Genomic DNA, 21,120 nt, shown 5'->3' with positions numbered 1-21,120 from the left:
CAATCCCACCAACAATGGAGGAGTGTTCCTCTTTCTCCACATCCTCACCAGCATCTGCTGTCACCTGAATTTTTGATCTTAGCCATTCTGACTGGAGCTAGAAAAAGTACCCAAGGAGCTAAAGGGGTCTGCAACCCTATAGGAGGAACAACAATATGAACTAACCAGTACTCCCAGAGCTCCCTGGGACTAAACCACCAATCAAATAAAACACATGGTGGGTCTTGGATCTCTAGCTGTATATGTAGCAGAGGATAGCCTAGTTGGTCATCAATGGGAGGAGAGGCCCTTGGTCTTGCAAAGATTCTATGCCCCAGTATAGGGGAATGCCAGGGCCAGGAAGAGGGAGTGGATGGGTTGGGGATCAGGGGAAGTGTGGTTGGGATAGGGAATTTTCAGAGAGGAAACTAGGAAAGGGGATAGCATTTGAAATGTAAATAAAGAAAATATCTAATAAAAAAAGGAAAAAGAAAAAGAATGTTCTAGATTGTTTCCCTGCAGCAATCCAATGTCACTCTAGGATGCACATTCATTACCTAAACATGGCTGATTTTGCATACCATTATTATTCAGGCTACATGTCTTGGAATTTGGCTGAAGTACAATCTGGTTCTTACCAGAAGAGGCTGTCACAGAGACAGAAAAGCACCTCAGTAAGATTGCTAAGTTGATAAAAAATCTTTTTCATAAGATTGTAAAAATAAGCAAAATATTACTAATGGCTGAAAACATGATTTTACCATTTGAGCAACCTATGAGATTTCCCACTGAGTCAAGCTTATCCCATCAATCTTACATGAATTATTGGCTGTTTGCATGAGTCTTGAGGTTCTGTGAGCTACTCATTTGCATGCGTTGATAATGCTGTTGTGTGCAGTGTCCATTTCTTATCCTAAATATAGCTCTCATCCATTCCTTCCACCAAGAAGCAACCTATAGAGGGAAGTCCATGGCCTCAGCATCCAGTCTCCTGGGACTCTGAGTGATTGACATTTAGTTTCTCTTTGGCATGGAGATGCCTTCTGTTTGGGGAAAATGGAACAGTACTTCGTTCTGTTGCAGTAGAAAGAATGGCTTTAAGTTTTCCTGAGCTGGGTCTTGTGGTGCATCTGGCCAGGGAAGACAGGAAGTTTAGAAATTTAAGGCCATCCCCAAATACAGATCAAGTTCAGAGCCTGGCTGGGATATAAGTGACTGTCTAACAAAACAAACAAACAAACAAACAAACCCAACCACAGTAGCAGCCAGCCTGAGGCACACGGGCAGTGAACGTGCTCCAAGCTCTGTCTTTACCATGTTTTCCTGCCACAAATGGGCTGTTTCTATGGCCTTTCCACTCCCACGCTCTCCTGCCCTGCTTCAGTGACAGGGAGTATGTAACAAGCAAGGAGCTTTTGTGTTAAGTAATAGCACGTCTTCTTGTCCTGTGTTGTTTATGTGTGGACCATCTACAAATACAAAATGACACCATTTCAAGTACAGAACTTTAAAACAAAACACACTGCACTGGTAGTTAAAGGGAGCCACTCCAGCAAGCTCACAGGGGCACTTGGTAGAAGAAATTGTATGTGGAAGAAACAAGCCAGTCCCTGAACTGGGCTTAGAGATGAACTGGCCATAATTGTCCTCCTGCCTCATCCCTGTCTGTGACTCATTGTGTTTGGGAGTGAGGAGTGTACATCAGTCTCTTGGGTCCTGGATGTCCCTTAATGTGGCATCTCAACGTCCTCCGTGCGCACCATCCCATGGAGAATGGCCAACTTATCATTACGGTGCCTAGCTTTATCGTCACAGTTCCTCCTCTGAGGTGACTCAGGGTTCGTATCCTCCATTGCTCTGATCTCTGTGTCTGGGAACCCATCTGAGTTGTCAGATGACAATCTATATTCTCCCACTCACCCGTACACTGTTGTCTCTTCCTTAAAACACTTTCAGGGCTTTATCCTTAACATCATAACCAACCACACCTTACTAATAGATGCTCTCACAACACCTCCACAGGTTGCACACTCAGTCAATCACTCCCATTTTACAGAAGAAGAAAATCAAGGCACAGTGAAGTTAAAAAAAAAAAAAAAAACAAAACCTCCCTAAGGCTTCACAACCATCGAATGGCCAAGAATGGTTTTGAATATGAGCCTTTGGGCTACAAGTCCATGCTCTGACTTTAAATAAAGCACAGATGAAATTTCTCATGGTTCTTCTTGGCTCCTTCTTATGCTTCCATTACCTCTATAAGCCTTTCTCTTCTGCTACTTGAGAGCAAGGATTAATGGAATGTGTGCAGCAGTTGAAAGAGGATAAGGCTTAAGGGAATGATTATCGTGTTCTGAGTCCTATATTCTTCAGTTGTAGAAAAGGGGGAGGGAGGGGCTACAATATGTAATTTTTAGTATAATAGCAAGGAGGATGAGAAGAATTGATAGCTGGGAAGTTCCTGTTCTCTTGACCATCACAGGTATTCAGTAGTATTCACTTCTTTCTCCTTCATGTTCCTATAACTGTAACTCTTTGCAGAGTTCAGACTGAACGAGCAACATCAGAAAGAAAATTGAGAGCATTGATCTTGCATTCATTCATTCATTCATTCATTCATTTCTTATTATATTGTGAGCATCTATTCTATTCAAGACACCCTAAAATGTGCCAAGGACCTGAGAGTGACTGTAACAACCTTTGTCCTCACCGATGAAGCTTTGATTTATGGGCTGTTTAGGAAACCCTCTCTACTGTGACTTCAAGCTTAAGGTCTCCCAGCTCATGTCATTCATGGAAATTAGCTGCTGGATGCAAGAGATAGCTACGAAAGATGTTAAACCTCCTCACCTGTTGCTGTTTGTATGATTGACGATGCCGTGCTTTCATTCTAGAATGAGAGTTATTAAGCACATAACAAACTGAAATAGCTATCAAGCATGTGGATAGAAGCAGCAGACAGAGGGCAAGGCGTTATGAAATTGGGTGCTTTGAAGCATCCAACAGAGATGGCCTGAGTAAATAGATCGTGGGAACAAAGATAACATCAAATAAGGGGCTTACAAGCATTCAGAAGAAATCACCTGGGCAAGCCCAATTAGGACAGTATGTTGGGGTCCCCATTCAGAATCCCCGGTGGATCAGAATGTTCCTTTGGGTAAGGCCTGCAAGTAACAAATAACCGGAGATAGTTACATCATCAATCGATCGCTTATGATTGTCTAGCAGAGGTTGCCTGGGGGCCTGGCCAGGCATCTGCAGTTTCTGATATGTGTGAGCTGCTCGCTGTGGCTAAACTCCCAGCTTCCTGCTACTACTGCGGGCCTTTTTATACCACAGAATAGCAGTAGTAATCTAGATTACTACCTACCTGTCGGTTGCTTTCAAGGACACAATGTTTTTACTCAGGGATTGTTTTACAGTCTCTTCCCTCCCTGCCACAGAATTAGGGGGGTTAGCCTGCTCTAAGAAAAGCTGTTTTGGAGAACATTTCAGAGAATACTTGAAATAAAATACTAGAGTCTGGGATAGCTGGGCCATTCTTATTTTTCAAGTCCATTATCAACAAGTTTAAACAGCATGGGGGGGGGAGTATAGCAATATAATGTGGAGTACAGTGACTCATAGAGATTCTTTTAGTCTGGGTGGTTGTGCATGCCTTCAATTTCAACACTAGGGAGGCAGAGACAGTGGGATCTCTGTGAATTTAAGGTAAGCCTGGTCCACAGAGCGAGTTTCAGGACAGCCAAGACTACACAAACCCTGTCCTGAAAAAACAAAAAGAAAGAAAGAGGAGAGAGAGAGAGAGAGAGAGAGAGAGAGAGAGAGAGAGAGAGAGAGAGAGAGAGAGGCTCTTTTTTTAGGATTAGACCGATGGTCCTTATGAGACCAGACTGAGATACATGGCTATGACCAAGGTCAGTGCATCACCCTGATCTCTGCTTTCTATGGCACCCCCTTTCCACATTATAGGCAGCATTGCAGGCTTTACCATCAAATATGCCAAAATAAATCACACTACCTCTCTTCTATTATTGAGACAAAATACAAAGATGGGAAAATCTAAGGAGACATGAGAAGGTCAGTAAGTCTCTTGCCCTAGGTTCTGTTACATTTCCCATTGGGTAAGAGTCAAGAATTTTGACACAACTGGTAAGAGATCACTGTGAAGTTTGCCTTCCTAGAGAAGACAACCCATTCCCTGACAGAATCATGCTTGTGGTAGTTTGAATAGGAATGGTCCCCATAGGGTCATGTGTTTGAATGCTTGGTCACCAATGAATGACACTTCTTGTGAGGAATTAGGAGGTGTGACCTTACTGAAGTCAATGTGACCTTGTTGGAAGAAGTTTGTCACCTGGAGTGAGCTTTGGGGTCTCAAAAGCCCAAACCAGACCCAGCATCTCTTGCTTCCTGTTGCCTGCTGATCCAAATGTAGAACTCTCAGCAACTTCTTCCACCACCAGGTCTGGAGTGTTGTCTTATGAGGGACTAAACTTAGAACCAATGAAATGCTTTCCTTTATAAGAGGTAAAGTGAAATTTTCTGGTTGTGTCACGTGATTCGAATTCATGTGTTGTTTTGCTGAAGCAGACTCACATGATGTTTTGCTGAGGCAAAACCTGTGAGAGGACACGTGATATTTGGAGAGTATAAGTAGGACAGTGACAGGGAGCTTGCATAGCTAGCTGTGCAACTCTTCATTGGTCTCACATCCTCAATGATCTTTACTTCATTGAGAGAGGCACGGCAGAGAACTTCTGGTGTTCTACCTAGTCCTGGTCAATCCTGCTGACTCATGTGATTCAGCAGAGGCCTGGTGGTATTGCTGATTTTTGTTTGGTGACACTTTTGAACGTGACTGCTGATATTCTGACAGAGATTGAAATCACCTTAAAGAGCTACTTCTAAACAAGTCCACATTCCCTTGTCCTATTTACAATCTTTTCTCCCTTACCTTTGGACAGTGGGCTAGAAGGGCAGTTGAAGCATTTGAGAACCTTTATTAAAGTAGGTTTTGAAAAAAAATCTACGCCTATAAGAGTTGCTGTGGTCATGGTTCCTCTTTACAGCAATAGAACATTGACTAAGACAAAAGTTGGTGCCAAGCATGAGGTATTGCTGTGTCGTTTAAAGAAAAGCCTGATGCTAGACGGAATAAAGGGAGTAGTGACCTCACGGCAAGACCCCACACAGCCAAGTTTCTAACTTGTCACAAAGAGTTAAAGAAAAGCTTAAGCAGTGAAGGAAACCATCAACAACAGAAAGCTGATGCTGATGTAATTGAGTAAGGAGGCCATGTTCCAGCTCCAGCAAGCAGCAGAACTTGACAGCTTTGGCCACAGGTTTCTAGTTTTAGAGTGAAGAATACAAAGAATGGAGACGTGGAATCGTATTCTACAGCTAAGAAAAGCTGCTGAGACCAGGTGTGTGTCAGGGATGCTGTGCACGGAGGCCCAGAGAGCCAGAAGTTGTGAAGGTGAAGATTGGATTGCCTTGGAGACCCCAAGATGTTGGAGATGCCAGAGCCATGGATACCTTCTGAGGAAAGCCACAGATCATGTTTGGAACCAGCTCAAGAGAAAGAAGTATATTGTAGTCAACAAAGCTGAACAGAGTTGGAGATCTGAAGAGCGATTTGACATCAGACATGGAGATGCAGAGTTTGGAGTTTGCCCTGCTGGGTTTCCGTCTTGCTTTGGTCCAGTGTTTCCTTATTATGATCTCATTCCTCCCTTTGGAATGGTAATGTATATTCTGTGCCATAGTATGTCAGACATTGTTGTGGGAAATTTTAAAAAATGAACCGGCACGTTCCTGCACTTGTGTCAGCAACTCTCGGCCCTGCTGTGGTCCCGCCAGCTCTGTCTCTGCCCATCAACTCTCTGGTGGAGCTGGAGATCCTGAGTTCCTTTTGCTGCTATGCCAGCCCCAAGCAACAACTATCCACCCTGCAGTCAGTCACTGTAATACCAGAAACCTGGTAGACAGAAAACTCTAAAAACTTATAACTAACCAAACAGATTTATGTATCAGTAAATTCTCAGTTCACAAGATGCCAATACAATAATTTCAGAACCCATTGATAATGATAAAAGCTGCCCATCTAGACTAGACAGATTATCCCAAATATTCTATCCTCTATGACATCATAACTACCTGTGGCTATTAAAACCACACTGGATCTGGCTCTTCTTCATGTCTGTCCATCTCCATCTTTGCTCTTCCCTTTTCTCCTGTGATGCTCCCTGTCTCTCAACTCTTAGCTCTGCTTCCCTTTCCCTGTCCAATCACAGGCCTCCTGCTGCACTAATATTTTAATGTAATTGGACAGGGAAAATCCATTGGTCACAAGAAGTATGTGATCTGCTTTTTGGTTTTGATTTTACCAGGGGGTTACCATTGAGAGGTTGCATGAGTCTCAGAAGAGACTTTGAACTTTGGACTTTTAAACAATCTTAAGATTGAAAATGTAATGGAGACTTTTGAAGTTGGACTGAATGCACTTCCGTGTTATGATATGGCTACAAGCCCATGGGGCCAGGGGGTGAAATGTAGTCGTTGGAATAAGAATGGCCCCCACAGGCTCATGTGTTTTGAATGTTTAGTCATTAGGAAGGAGTGCTACTTGAGAGAGAATAGGAGTTGTGGCCTTGTTAGAGTAAGTGTGTCACTGTGTAGGAGAGTGAGCTTTGAGGTTTCAGAAGACCAAGCCAGTCCCAGAGTCTCTCTTTTCCTACAGATTTGAATGCACAGTTCTCAGCTACTTCTCCAGTACCATGTCTGCCTGCATGCCACCATGCTTCCTGCCATGATGATAATGTGTGGGACCCTGGAGCAGGATCCTGCGGCTTCTCACAGCCCAGTGCCCGCCCTACGGTGGTATAGGGTGCACACAGTCAAACTTCCTGCGTCCCACTTTGCCCAGTGGCCCAAACCCTGGGCCAGACACACAACACCACTTTAACCCACAATAATGCACTAAATTTTAAACTGTAAGCAAACTCCAATTAGATGCTTTCCTTTATATGCGTTGTCACGGCCATGGTGTCTCGTTATAGCAATAGAACACTGACTAAGATAATGCTTAAGGCTAAATAGATGTGACCTTCCATTTTTATCTTATTATGTGTAAGCCTGAAAAAAATGTACTTTACAAAGCACTTTGGAAATTTGTTTACAAAAGGAAATGATTTTAGTTAAAAAGTAAATCAGCCCATATTTAAGTTTGATTTTTTTTGATCCTTGCTTATCTTTGGACCTGATTGTCAATCATATCTGTTGAGAATAACTTCAAAAGCTACAAAAGCGTGTCCAGAGCTGTGCATCCCTTTCTTAATACCCTCACTTAAACCTAAGAATATACAATCTCTTTCCTAGTAAACTCCGGTTTGCTCCCGTCCATGCTACTTTCTTACTACTGTGATACAACGCTCTTGATAAAAGCAACTTAAGGGAGAAAGACTTTAGATCGACTCACAGTTTAAGGGGACACACTCTCTCATGGCAGGGAAGACTTAGCTGTATGCAGGCATGGTAGAATGGCAGGAGCAGAAAGCAGATATGACACAGGACCAAGCTATGAACCCTAAAGACCTGCCTCCACCTCCAGTGACCTACTTCCTGAAATGAAGTTCTACTTCTTGAAGATACTTCTAAAAGATTCCACAACTGTCCCAAACGGCAACACCGGCTGGGAGACAAATGTTCAAGCATGTGAGCCTGTGGGGGACATTCTCATTCCAACCACAATGGCTTCCTAGTGGCCTATCCTGGATTCCTGAAGTATAGGTCACGTGAGAAATTCAGGCCACAGCAGAGAGTGTCAGCCATAGCTCCCACTGCTACTGACAAACTCACATGCATTTCCTGCATGAGTTATTTCAGGAACCTCCTGTGGCACTCCTTGTTTTCATGCTAGTCCCCAGGCAGGCCATTCTCAGTCTCCATGGATCCTTCTTGAACTTAATTAGGATCAGTATCTCACTTCTCTATCCAAAGCTCTACACTCATAGTGAAATGTCCTTAGGTCCCGGATCTGTCACCTGCCTGGCCTCATTTTGACGAACCTTTGCTCACCCCATTTAGTCACAATATCCCATGCCTTTCTAGCAGGCCTTTCCATGGAGACTTTTCTCTATCCCTACAGGGGGATCTTGAAAGCTGTCCCCACAGAGAGTACTATACACGTCCCCAGTTCTTAGTAATGTCACCTTCTAAGGATGTCTGCCCTGTCCATCCTACGAAAACCACATCCCACTCTGCCATTCCCAACATTAATTCCCATTTTTCCATTAAGACATCACCTTCTAGTATCATATAAAATGTGCTTGTACAGTTCAGCTCTTGTCTTTTTCCCCACAAGAGTGTACCCTGCCAAAGCAGAGATTTGTTTTGTTTTGTTTCTCATTGTTGTGTCTCCAGTACTGACAACACCTGTTACAGAGCAAGTGTTCAGTGCCTAGGTGATGAATTCGTGTCATTTCTTGAGAAAAGACCAAGCTGAAACCCAGAATGAAGAGTGAGCGAGCATCCTTTGCTCTTTTCAGGGTACAAGCGAGCCTGTAATTACAGCGAGCCTGTCTGTGGGCTCAGTCACACCTCCCCTCTCCACCGCTTTCTCTGGGTGGGCGATCACTGGCCACTATTCATCCAGTTAAAAGACAGCTGAATTATGGTATTGCTTGTAAAGTACAGCCATTTGCCTCAAATTGGTTAATGTGAATGCTCAAGAGTATGAATCCTAGAAAATTCCAGACTTCAATTTTATGAGGATTCATAAAAGAATAGCTCTCGGGTAGTAAGAAAAATGAACAGCAAAATTCTCTCAAGAAATCTGTCCCTTACATTGTTCTGTTTTTAACCATTTAGTGTTCTGAGTTTTAAAGGAACCCCAAGGAAATGAAACCATTCATGATAAGAGATTGATGTTAGCTAGTCCCGAGTCATTGATGTTACTTAGGGGTCCTCCTAGGACAGAGACTTAACATTTCAGCATTTCTGTGTTTTCTTAGTTGGCTTTATGGAACCACAGGGAAACAAGTCAGTCTGTCTCAGGTCTGGAAGGGTGTAGGATTTGAGGGCCTCTCATATTGTGTGTGTAGTAGGCATTCTATGAAGCCAAAAGAAGGAAGGCTGTTAAATCCCCTGGAGCAGATTTGGCTCATGGGACCATTACAACTTTGTTATGCTGACCTGAAAGGAGTATGTGAACAGCCAGATTCCACCCACAGAGCCAAGCGGCCTGTTTTCAAAGAGCTTTTGAAGGCAGGTAACAATAGAGCCCCCTTCACACCCACTGAGATGGCAGACTCTGTGGGTGGACTGCGCATTGTTAGTTGGTAGTGTGTGTTCAGAGAAAGTGACTGTTTTTGTAAAAGAAAAAAAACGGAGGCAGAGAGATGCTGACAAAGAAACCCAGGGGTTCTATATATACACCAAAACTTTTACTTGCCTTAGCTGACTTAGCAGGGCTTATCAAGGATTTGAAGATAGAGTTCCACCCCTCCCACATCCCTACAGAAAATGGTGAAAAAAGAGGGTACAGTTGACAGGTAAGATCTCAAAAATTCTTCGGACCTGACTTTTATGTTTTGCATTGAAGTTTTGGCTTCATAAGTAGTAATGACTTTGAAATAGGAACTGGACTCCTTTTTTTTTTTTCCCCGAGACAGGGTTTCTCTGTGTAGCTCTGGCTGGAACTCACTCTGTAGACCAGGCTGGCCTTGAACTCAGAAATCTGCCCGCCTCTGCCTCTCAAGTGCTGGGATTAAAGGTGTGTGCCACCACTGCCTGGCTAGAAGCTTAACTCTATTGCTGGTTGCCACATTTGAGCTCAAAAGAATTCATGTAGGACATGCTACCATGTAGCATGAGAAAAGTGAAGTTTATAGATGCTAATATTTTGCCAAAAATCATATTTTAGAACTCACCTTGAGTTCAAACCTATGTATCCCTTAACACCATGCTTTTAAGTATCATTCCATATGACCTAAGGCTATTGTATCTCAACCTTATTAGATCCAACAGCTATTCTAACCTTCTTTTATTATTCTACTGTCAAAATTCATGTATATTACTGACAACCCTGTACTTTTATAACACTCTCAGCAGTCTGTGATGATGCAATGCAAAAAAAGAGATGAATGGAGAATAATTTATGATGCAATCATTTAGATTTAGATATGCAAATAAGAAAGCATGAACACACCTGGAGGCTAGTGTCTCCAAGTAGTCACATGTAATTGCGTGAATGTGGAAACTCATTATATGAGATACTATTAGAAGCACTGTAGACATGGATAATGTGACTTTCCAATATAGAAACCTTTGGGGAAATCTCTGAGCAAAAGGCAGTTTTCCATGCATTTCTATGATAGCTTAGTTCTTGAAAATGTCATAAATATTAAAACCATATCCTCACATTTTGTTCGATATATATATATATATATATATATCCATTAGATTATGCATGCACATACATTAATGCAAAGTGACACTTTAGCCAGTGGAGGATTTCAACTATTTTAACAGCAATAATAATAGCAACAAACCACACTAAACCCAGAAAAATGCAACAACCATCAGCACTTGTTTTCAAAACATTGCCTAAGGTATAGTAGCACCTCCAGTAGACATGACTACATTGGGAAAGCCCTCACGAGATTTACAAGTTAGTTCGTAAAAATCACATCTTCACTCTGAATATTCATCTTCCTATATACAGTCAGGTGAGGCTAACAAAGCAATAAAGCAGGCTCACTCAGAACTCTGAAGATGAAGGGTTGACACTTCTTGAATGGTCTCACACACACACACACACACACACACACACACACACATATTGTCACACACTATGGCAGTTTCAATGAGAATGGCTCCCACAGGGTTATAAATTTGAATACTTGGTTGCCAGGGAATGGCACTATTTGAAAGGATTAGCAGGTGTGGCTTGTTGGAGGAAGTGTGTCACTGGAGATGGGCTTTGAGGCTTCAAAAAGCTTACTCCAAGCCCAGAGTCGCTCTCTTCCTGCTGTCTTCAGATCTAGATGTAGAACTCACAGCTACTTCTCCAGCACCATGTCTGCCTGACACTGCCATGTTCCCCATTATGATGACAATGAACCTCCAAAACTGTAAGCCAGACCCAATTAAGTCCTTTTCTTGACAAGATCCGCCATGGTCATGGTGTCTCTTCACAGCAGCAGAACCCTGACTAAGGCGCACACTGTGCCATTTACTGAGATGGTTCTGGGCTTTGTTCTTATTTGTATATGTGTATGTGTGTGGCAATTATAGAGACTCCAGAGTCAGGCTATCTTAATATTTGCCTTCATTGTAACCAATCTGTGTACACACACACACAGAATGAGAGAGAGAGAGAGAGAGAGAGAGAGAGAGAGAGAGCCTGGGTTACAAACTGTAAATAGACTCTGTAAATAGACAAATAGCTTAAACAAAGTTAAAGTGACGTGACAGTGGTAACTGTGACCTCCTGCAGACAAAACATCAGCAGCAGACATGCCAGCATGCTCATTTTTTTGCTCTAAGACACCACAAGAGACATTGGCACTCCTCACTCTTTAGGACTTATTGTTGTTCCCAGTGTTTCTGGCTGCTAAGGCTGAGCCCACATGACTGGTTTTAGTCATGTGGACAGAAGCAGTGAGCATATCCAGTCTCTTGTGGAGGTAGCAGGAGAAATGAAAAGGGGGTGGGCACCCTACTTCTCCCTTCTTTGTGGCAGCAGATGAGAAACTGAGTTTTCTAGGTGACGCAGTGACAAGCTGATGGAGCTGAGTGATCTTGCAGATCAGACTCTCTGGCCCACAGTGGATGCAATCTACAAACAAACAGAGCTGAATGAAAATGAAGCCAAGTGAAAACAATACATGTAGTTCCAGATCTGTGTGGCCTCGTGGAAACTTAATCACCACTCAGTGTGATATGAAGAAGGAGCACAGATCCTAGCCCTTTTCTCCCGCGTTTACCTTGCCTGTCCTTAGGAGAGTCTGTGCTTTTGAGTTGTATTCCATGGAGAAATGATATTCTACTAAGACCTGCCATTAAGTCAGGTTATTAAAATGCCCTCAAAGAAATATATGAATACACTATTTTCTTAGATTTAGAAAGCCTCTTAATTCATGACATTTATCACTGGCTTGTAATGAAGTAAAGAAGTAGAGCTCAATGTTAAGAGAAAATTATGATGAAGCTATTCCTGGCTGACTGGAGAAATTTCCCAGCAAGGTTTTTGTAACATAACCAGCCAATTTGCCTGTTGCAAAACCACTCAAATGGCTTTTATTTTTTCGAAGATCACTATTATCGATCATAAGCTATGCATGTATAGGATTATTTTGTTTAATCTTATTTTTTTATTTTGGAAATTGTTTTTGCTATGATACTTAAAGGTGTGTAATCCTATGGACAGAACATGGGGTTTGGGGTATGTATTATCTAGCATTTAGGAAGCAAAGGAATTTATTTTCTTGCCTCAAAGGTCTATGAGTTCTCTGAGTTGGGGATTTCTGAGTTTTCAGTTATAAAGCATAGAATTAGTCCGGTCTCTTTTCACGTGTCTTCTCTGCTTTGTATTGTGTGGCTCCATTCTTAGCAGGCTTTACCCCTTGCTAGTAAGAAAGTGGTAGCCATTAGAGGCTTGTGCTAGAATATTCCAGTGAAGCAGAAAGGAAATGAAAGCCTCCCTTTGATTCTCTACAAAATAAAAATGTAATTCTTTTGAGCAATTGTATGACATGATATTCCTAACCACTCTGATCATGGGGACCTAATGTGGGGTGCCCATGCCTGGGTCCAGTGCCAACATCTGCCAATAACATCCAAAACTTCCAAACCACTTGAACTGAGGACAAGGGGAATCAGTTCTCTAAATGTGCTTCTGTCAGAAGAAAGGGAAGAATGCTAAGCAGACAAGATAGTTCCATTCCACTACAGATCAGACACATTTGAGTTTAAAGCCTTTCAGCATCCCACTGTCTCCATGAACTTGTGCATTTATTCTTTCAGAACCTACAATTCTCCATGTGCAAAGCAGAACAGGTGGTCAGGAGTGCCAGTCCTCCAAGATTCCTATGAAGAAACAATGAAAAGTATAAGAAGGCAAAGCCCTTACTCAATGGCATGTAGAAAGTACAGGACAAATGGCTTCCTAAATCCAGTTCACTGGATGACCTAGGAGCTAAAGGAACCCTATATGTTGACGAGTGCCATGGCTGCTGAAAGCATGCATGGCTTTCTTCCAGTCCCCATTTTATTGGAAGAGGAGCTCTGCCTGGTACAGCAGGTGAAGGTGAGCCATGTCATTCGCATCATTAGAAGGCACACCTGCAGTATGCATCAAGGCAGCTGTGTTTATTATCAAAACTCATCAACGTTTCCGCAGTAATTTCTCACTCATTATGGAGAGGTGGTTCTATTTCGCTCGATTAGAAATCACTCCCTGTAATTTCATCATGAAGCATGAACTTGACATCAGGCCTGGGCCACACTCATCGCCTTCATCTCCCAGCCCAGGCTCCTAGCTTTACCTTCAGCTTTGTGTAACTTTCCCACAAACTATGCAACATGAAACTTCCATTCTTCAGTGTCTTGGGCTTTATTAATAATAATGAGTTAATTTTTGTTTTCAAAAAAAATCTATAGTATTTAATTTTAAAAAGTAGGACTTGGGCATTTCTTCATTAATCTTCATGGTGTAGCTGAGTTTGTCCTGAAACTTCATTATGTAAGTAATGCAAAAACCATTTAGCATCCGATTGTAGCCGCTTGCTTCTAGGATCTGTTTTAGAGTATACTGTTGAGAGAGTAAGAGGATCATAGGAAAGACAAAAACCACCTCCTCCTTTGAAGACCCTGCAGCAAAGCTCTGGATGTTGTTCAGATGTCAATCATGGCAATGAGAGGAAGCCAGAACTTCTGCCACCTTTGCTGAGGAACAGTTTGGAGAGATCATAGTCTTGGTATCTGCTCACAAGCTCAGTGGGTCAGGGGAGGTAAGCGGGAAGAAGCTGCTTTGCCCGTGTGTTCCATTGTGTTTGAAAAGTCTCATGATTTCAGATCGACAGGGGCAGCTCTGTTCTGGAGCTGGTGGTTTTCCAGTTGTTGAGTAGATGGCAGGTTCCTGGGTCTCCCAGTTGTGCTGCATGCTGCGAAGAGACACCATGACCTAAGCAACTCTTATAAAGAAAAACATTTCATTGGAACTGGCTCACAGTTTTCAGAGGTTTAGTCCATTATTATCATGGTGGGAAGCAACATGCAGGCAGACATGGTGCTGGAGAAGAAGCTGAGAGTTCTACATCTTGATGCACAGGCAGCAGAAGGGTGGGGTGTGAGCAATGACACTCTTCGAACAAGGCCACTTCCACTCCAACAAGGCCACACCTCCTGATAATGCTGCTCCCTATGGGCCAAGCATCACACACAGGAGTCTATGGAGGCCATTCCTATTCAAACCACCACACATGGCTTCAAGAATTTCCTGAAAATTCATCCAAGAAACTCTTACCTCAGATACCCCAGTGCTTCTGAAAACTCCTTAGTAGGTCAGAATAAACCTTCCCATGCATGATTGAATAGTGGCCACTGTTCTCTTTATCTTAGTACATACCTTTCATTGGAAGTGAACCTTAAGTTTCTGTTTCATTCTAACATCAAAGCACAAGCTGAAGGAGAAATGGACACCCCCCATTTTCAGCAAAAAAAAAAAAAAAAAAAACCCAATAATCATATGCCATAGTTCCCGTTTAATTTCAAATTCTGGTTTCTGTAAACTTCCTATCATTAGGAATAAAATAATAAGAGAAAAGTTTTTTCCCCAAACAATAAAAATAGCAAAATTTGCATTGTTTGAGAGGGTGTTTGTGGAGTGGCATGAATTATAAGTGTTATGTACACCCTATCATTTAGATATTTGAATATTTAAGTCCAACATATAAATCATAAAGACTAAGTCTGACATTTTGGGGGCCAATAGTTGAATTACCAATAACGTTACAGTGGTAAAACAGCTTTCCTTAACTTGGCTATTTTGGGTTTTTTGTTTTTTGTTTTTTTTTTTTTTTAGAGTCAATTTCACATTTTATTAGTCAAAGCAGTTCTAGTCAAACCCAGATTCAAGGGGAGAGGGAACAGACACCATATCAAAAAGAGAAAAATTTAAAAAAAAATGTGACCATCTGTAATTTACCACAGATGGTAAATCAGACATGTAAAATATGGTAAGAATGTAGAAAAAATAAAATCGGATAAGAAAACCTTTCATCAATACAGGGAAGGAATAAGCAACAGGATTCACTCATTGCCAACAATGATAGCAAACTCAAATTGATCAACAGACAAAATAGCCACTGCCCTGTGTCTTTCGAGTTCACTGATGTAAAACAACATGGCCTGGCCCCCACTTTGGACCTCTTCTTTGGGCTTTAGTGTGATGACATATTTTGGATATTGTCTAATGTTATCTAACCAATATCCATCAATAAAAAATGTCCTAGTATAGGCTGACTGCTGAATAACTAGTATCTTTCTTTTTATGAGGGCTTAAATACTTAACTGCATTGGTTTTATTATATTTAGCAGTATTTAGTATTAACAGCATGACTGTCCAAAATACAGTTTCAAGAGTACATTTTAATATATAAAAAACCCTCTCCGGTGAAATGTAAATGAGGAAAATACCTAAAAATAAAAAATAAAAAAAATAAAATAAAAAATAAGATAGAATATTACAATCATTATTTTGAAAAATATGTTATTTAATAATAAAGTTTATTATCTCCATTTCCCATTAGATGTAACTCCCTTATTTTAGGTTTTATGATTCCATTTATAGTTATTGTTGTTACCATAAATGTTCCAACAAAATGTCAATATGTATAGCAAAACCATTAAACATAAAATATTCTGCAACTTATACACAGGGTAATATCTCTGCAATTTAATACCCATAATTTTTGTCCTTAAAATATATAAGGTCTTTTTAAAACTTGGCTATTTTGATGATGCAACTGAGAAGCAACGTTGAGACAGAGACGGTTGGGGGATGTAGGAAGGAAAGGCATTGATGTGTTTGATTATTCAGGAACTCTGGAGGAAAAAATCCAAGGAAAAAATCCTTTTTGTACAAGGACCATAAGAACCTTTAAAAGCTGATGTATAGTGGTCTGAAAACTGATCTAAACTTTAGCCAGTATCTCCAACGTATTTTAGTCAGAAGAAAACAACGTGTGAAACACGAAGCATTGGTGAGTGAAAGGAAGGTTCTCCTGGATTTGAGGTCTGTAGTGGGAATGGTGTAAGTGTGTTAGACGTCTGCTGAGTATCAGGCCTCTAGTAGGAATGGTGTAAGTGTGTAAGGAGATGCCTGATCAATGGAAAATATGATCAGTGTGTCAGTCACTTAGAGTGGGTAAGGGAGACAGAGAGCCTGACCTGCTGGAATAGACCTTTAATCCCAGTGACTTGGAAAGCCTAAGCAGAAGGATCACAAGTTCAAGGTCAAGGTTAGCCTAGGTCACTTGGTGAGACCCCACATAGAAATAAACTGTAAACCAGGGCTGGATACTGCTCAGTGGTAGAACACCTGACTGGCTCTGAACTCAACCCCTGGTGATAGGGTAGGAAGAAGAAGAACTAAAGGTTGTGGAGCTGTGCGTTTTGAGGAGACACTGCCAGTACTGTCAAGGTCTTGCATATGTTGTAGATCTGGAGAGATCACTGCATATGGTGATTTGCCAACCATTTGTCAATCGTAGAGGAATTTTGATATATTGTAAGAGCAGAATCCAGACTGTTGTATGTTGAATGGTAAATGGGGTGAGAGAAATGGAGGTGTGAGCACACACCTTCCATTAAGAACATGGTAATAGAAGAAAGACTGATAGGAGATGCACGAGCACTGGGTGTCTTCCTTCAGGAGAAACTGTCAGGAAAGACAGAGAAAACAAATATGGAAGAGCAACAGTGATAAAGAGTGCCAGCCTTCTTGACTTGAATATGTGAGTCATATGAGTCCAACACAGCGTCTCCAGCAGTGCAAGAGCAAGCGTCTGATCATAATAAATGAATGCCCATTCTAGAAACAAATTGTATTCTGATATTAATAGACTCGTGTCCCCATTCAATTACCACGATACAGAGAAATTTTTATCCATCCTGTCAGCCACTTCCACGGCAACTCTAATGTCCCATCTTTGTCTCGCTTTACGTTTATCTCACCGTTCCCAATACGCAGCAACGTGCTTCGCACTGCAAGGGTTTAATTGATATTGGGGAGCTGAGCTTAATTTGAAACTATGAAATGACAAGTGATATGGGAAAGTGTCAGGTTCCCTTATGTATTTACTTATCTGCTAACATCCGTTTTTCTTCTTTCCTCAGAAAGTTATCTATAATTGAAAGGATATTTTACTGTGATTCATATGAACCTGTTCTATATTACATTTCACCCCATTAATCACAGGGAAGAGTTTAGCCTCATACCTTCATACGCAAAAATGGCTGGAGTATTGAATTAGGATGAAAGCTTTTACCTGACCTTTGATTATATCCGAATCTTCTTGGCAAATAGATATTACTTGAGCTTATTTTTAAAATCAAAATGAACATCTCAAAAAAACATTGAAATTATCAGTGTTGTGCTGTGTCTTCCTACACTGTTCTTGGATCTCGTTTCTAGTCCCCAGTCTGCAGGGCTGGCATTAATAATGTCATTGAGCAAAACCAGGAGCCTGGGTTACAGTGATTTATCTCATACCACTTTGCAGCAGAGCAAGGCTAGGGTGGGAGCTGGGCACTCACTCGGATGCCTTTCTCCCCACTCACTTGCTCCCCATGGTGCAATACCTCACAGCTGCATTAAATAAGTGCTCACGAGTGTCATTCTGTGCACTGGAGGATGGCTTTCTTCTCTCAGCATGCCTGGTGCATTAACAGATGCCCTCTCAGCCTTAAAATGTTATATGGGCATCCCAAGAACCTGGCTCCTGTGAGTGGCAGGCACTAGAATAGATCTGTGCACACTTCAGGATGGCCACACCCAGCCTCGGCTCCACACTGCTCTAATTCTCTGTCACCCACTATCTATTACAACAAAGTCAGCTGGTGGGCAAGAGCATTCCTCACAATGTCACCTGCCAATTTCGTTCCATATTAATTCCTCTCTCTCCTCCACATGAGCAAAAATCTAATCCTTTTCTATATGACCTCATCTTCACTTAGACATGAAGGCGTGAGGCTGCCAAACATAGCAAGACCTAACTCTCACAGTGACTAGACTATCCTGGGAAATCACTGAAAAGTCTGCTATTCTCAAGTCTTTCTGAATGGAAAATAAGTATATGTCTTAAGCTATTTATTTATTTTTATTTAATTTTTATAAATTTTTTGTAATTTTTTTGAAATTTATTTATGAGTTGTATCTATATATTGAAAAATTATATTTTAAATGTATAAGATTATAAAATATATATACAATTATAAAAATTATAAAATTTTAAATTTATAAAATGTATAACATTTTATTTGTAAAGCTAAATTTTACAATTATTTTTATTTATATATTTTTTATACTCCCAGTTTTATAACTTTTTAAATTTAATTTTTATTTTTATTCACTTTATATCCGCTCACTGTCCCCCTCCTGGTCACCCCTTCCTTCAATCCTTCTTCCACCCTCTTCCCTTCTCCTTTAAGTGGGTGGGTCTCCCCTGGGTATCATGACACTTCAAGTCTCTGCAATGCTAAGTGTTTCCTCTCCCATTGAGGCCAGATAAGGCAACCCAGCTAGAAGAACATATTTCACACACAGGGAACAGCTTTGGGGATAGCCCCCATTCCAGTTGTTTAGAACCCACTTGAAGACCAAGCTGCACATCTGCTACATATGTGTAGGGAGACCTAGGTCCAGCCCATGTATGTTCTTTGGTTGGCTGTTCAGACTCTGAGAGCCCCAAGGGTCCAGGTTAGTTGACTGTTAGTCTTCCTGTGGAGTTCCTATGCCCTTAGGGGCCTGAAATCCTTCCTCCTACTCTTCCATAAGGGTCCCCAAGTTCCATCCACTGTTTGGCTGTGAGTGTCTGCATCTGTCTGAGTCAGCTGCTGGGGGAGTCTCTCAGAGGGCAGCCATGCTAGACTCCTGTCTGTAAGCATGACATAGTATCATTAATAGTGTTAGAGACTGGTGCTTGCCCATGGGATGGGTCTCAAGTTGGGGCAGTTGTTGGTTGACAATTCCCCCAGTCTTTGCTCCATCCTCTGTGCCTAGATTTCTTGTAGACAGGATAAATTTTAGGTTGAATGTTTTGTGGGTGTGTTGTCTCTATCACTCCACTGGAGTTCCTGCCTGGCTACAGGAGGTGGCCTCTTCGGGTTCCATATCCCCAGTAGTGTGAGTCACAGCTAAGGTCGTCCCCATTGATTCTTGGGCGCCTCCCTTATCCCAGGTCTCTTCCTTGTTGTGGAGATGCCCCCATCTCCTCACCCCCATCAGCTGCAGATTTCCACTCATTTTATATACAATTGTATTTTATATGCAATTATAAAAATTAAAATTTATAAGATTTGTGACATTGTATTTATTATTTTATACTTATTTTTATTTATATTTTTCAGTTTTAAAAATCACATATTATCCTGTCACTGGAAAGTTCAGTGCCGAAGCATGCGACTGGGGCACACGGGGCGGTGGCTTGCACGCTGTAACTGTTCCTATTCCCCATGCTCACCCACACAGCCTCTGACTGTTTTAGCAGGCTGATTTATAATGACATTTAATACTTACAGATATCAGGTTCAAATTTTGGAGTAAATCAATACATATAAATTATGTTTCTTTCCTCTATGTTTTAAAACCACTGTATCTTTTTTTAGCTGATTCCTTCAGGTGACCTCTGTTAACACTGCCCAGAGCCTCTGGGCAACTGTACTTCCCTCTGAGCAGTCTTTTGCTGTCTAATTAAGGCAATAAAGGGTTCCCTATGCTACAAGATCCTTTGTACGGATTTGAAGGGAGGAACCCACCGTCTTCTAAAATATTTAGATCCATGGTACTTGATGCAAGAACTCTCAAATGTGACCAGGAAGACATGATTATTCCAACAGAGTCTAATGAACTTCTGACTTAGCTACTGGTGACTTAGGAACATGGTGGCGCAGGCCTTTAATCCCAGCACTCGGGAGGCAGAGGCAGGCGGATTTCTGAGTTCGAGGCCAGCCTGGTCTACAAAGTGAGTTCCAGGACAGCCAGGGTTATACAGAGAAACCCTGTCTGGAAACAAACAAACAAACAAACAAACAAACAAAAACCAAAAATCAAACAAACAAAAAAATGTGTGCATGCATGCCTGTGAGCGAGCGCAGGGCATGTTCCTTCAACGCCATTCCGTCTATCTCCCGTGCTTCTCCTCAATGTAGGCAGTGCTGTTGGGTTGCTATAGATAGTTCCTTACTTTCCTCTAGACACAAGCATTTTACACAGACACACACACGCACACACTTTAAATATACATGTATGGGTTTCTCAACCTTAACATCACTGATATATCCTCTGAGGAGAAAACATTCCCCACTGAGAGTCACTAGCATAATTATTCAGCCACTCCTGTCTCAGTGTTGATTTATTTTTCTCAGGGTATTTCCTGTTTGCTTTTCCTCTACTCTTCAGTAAAAACCAGTATATACATACCCTTAAATAGGAGTGCTTTGTTTTTCTAGGACAGATTTGTACAAGTAAGACTGGCAGAGCACTCTCAGGCTGCCTCTTCATAGCCTATAAGAATTCACCTGCCACCACAATGTCTCAAGTATTGCTCTACTCTCACCAGCAGTAGATAATAATCATATTTCTTCACATTGTTGTTAGGTGCATAAAAATGATGCCCTGATATGACTTTGATTTGCATTTGTCTTGCTAATTCATAATGATTCATATTTAGAAACAAGGGAGTTCTTTTCTTATAATAATCACTAAATATACCTAATTTATTATTTGTCTATTGTCCTATATAGACCTAGACTTATCCTTTCCTATTGTACCTATTTTGCCTATTGTACCTATTTTTCCTGGTCCTTTGAGAGTTCCATCCGTATTTTTGTTATACGTCTCCCTAACTCTTCCCTATC

Source organism: Mus caroli, chromosome 13, assembly GCF_900094665.2.
Source record: "Mus caroli chromosome 13, CAROLI_EIJ_v1.1, whole genome shotgun sequence".
Lineage (NCBI taxonomy): Eukaryota > Metazoa > Chordata > Mammalia > Rodentia > Muridae > Mus > Mus caroli.
This window is presented reverse-complemented; position numbering follows the sequence as displayed.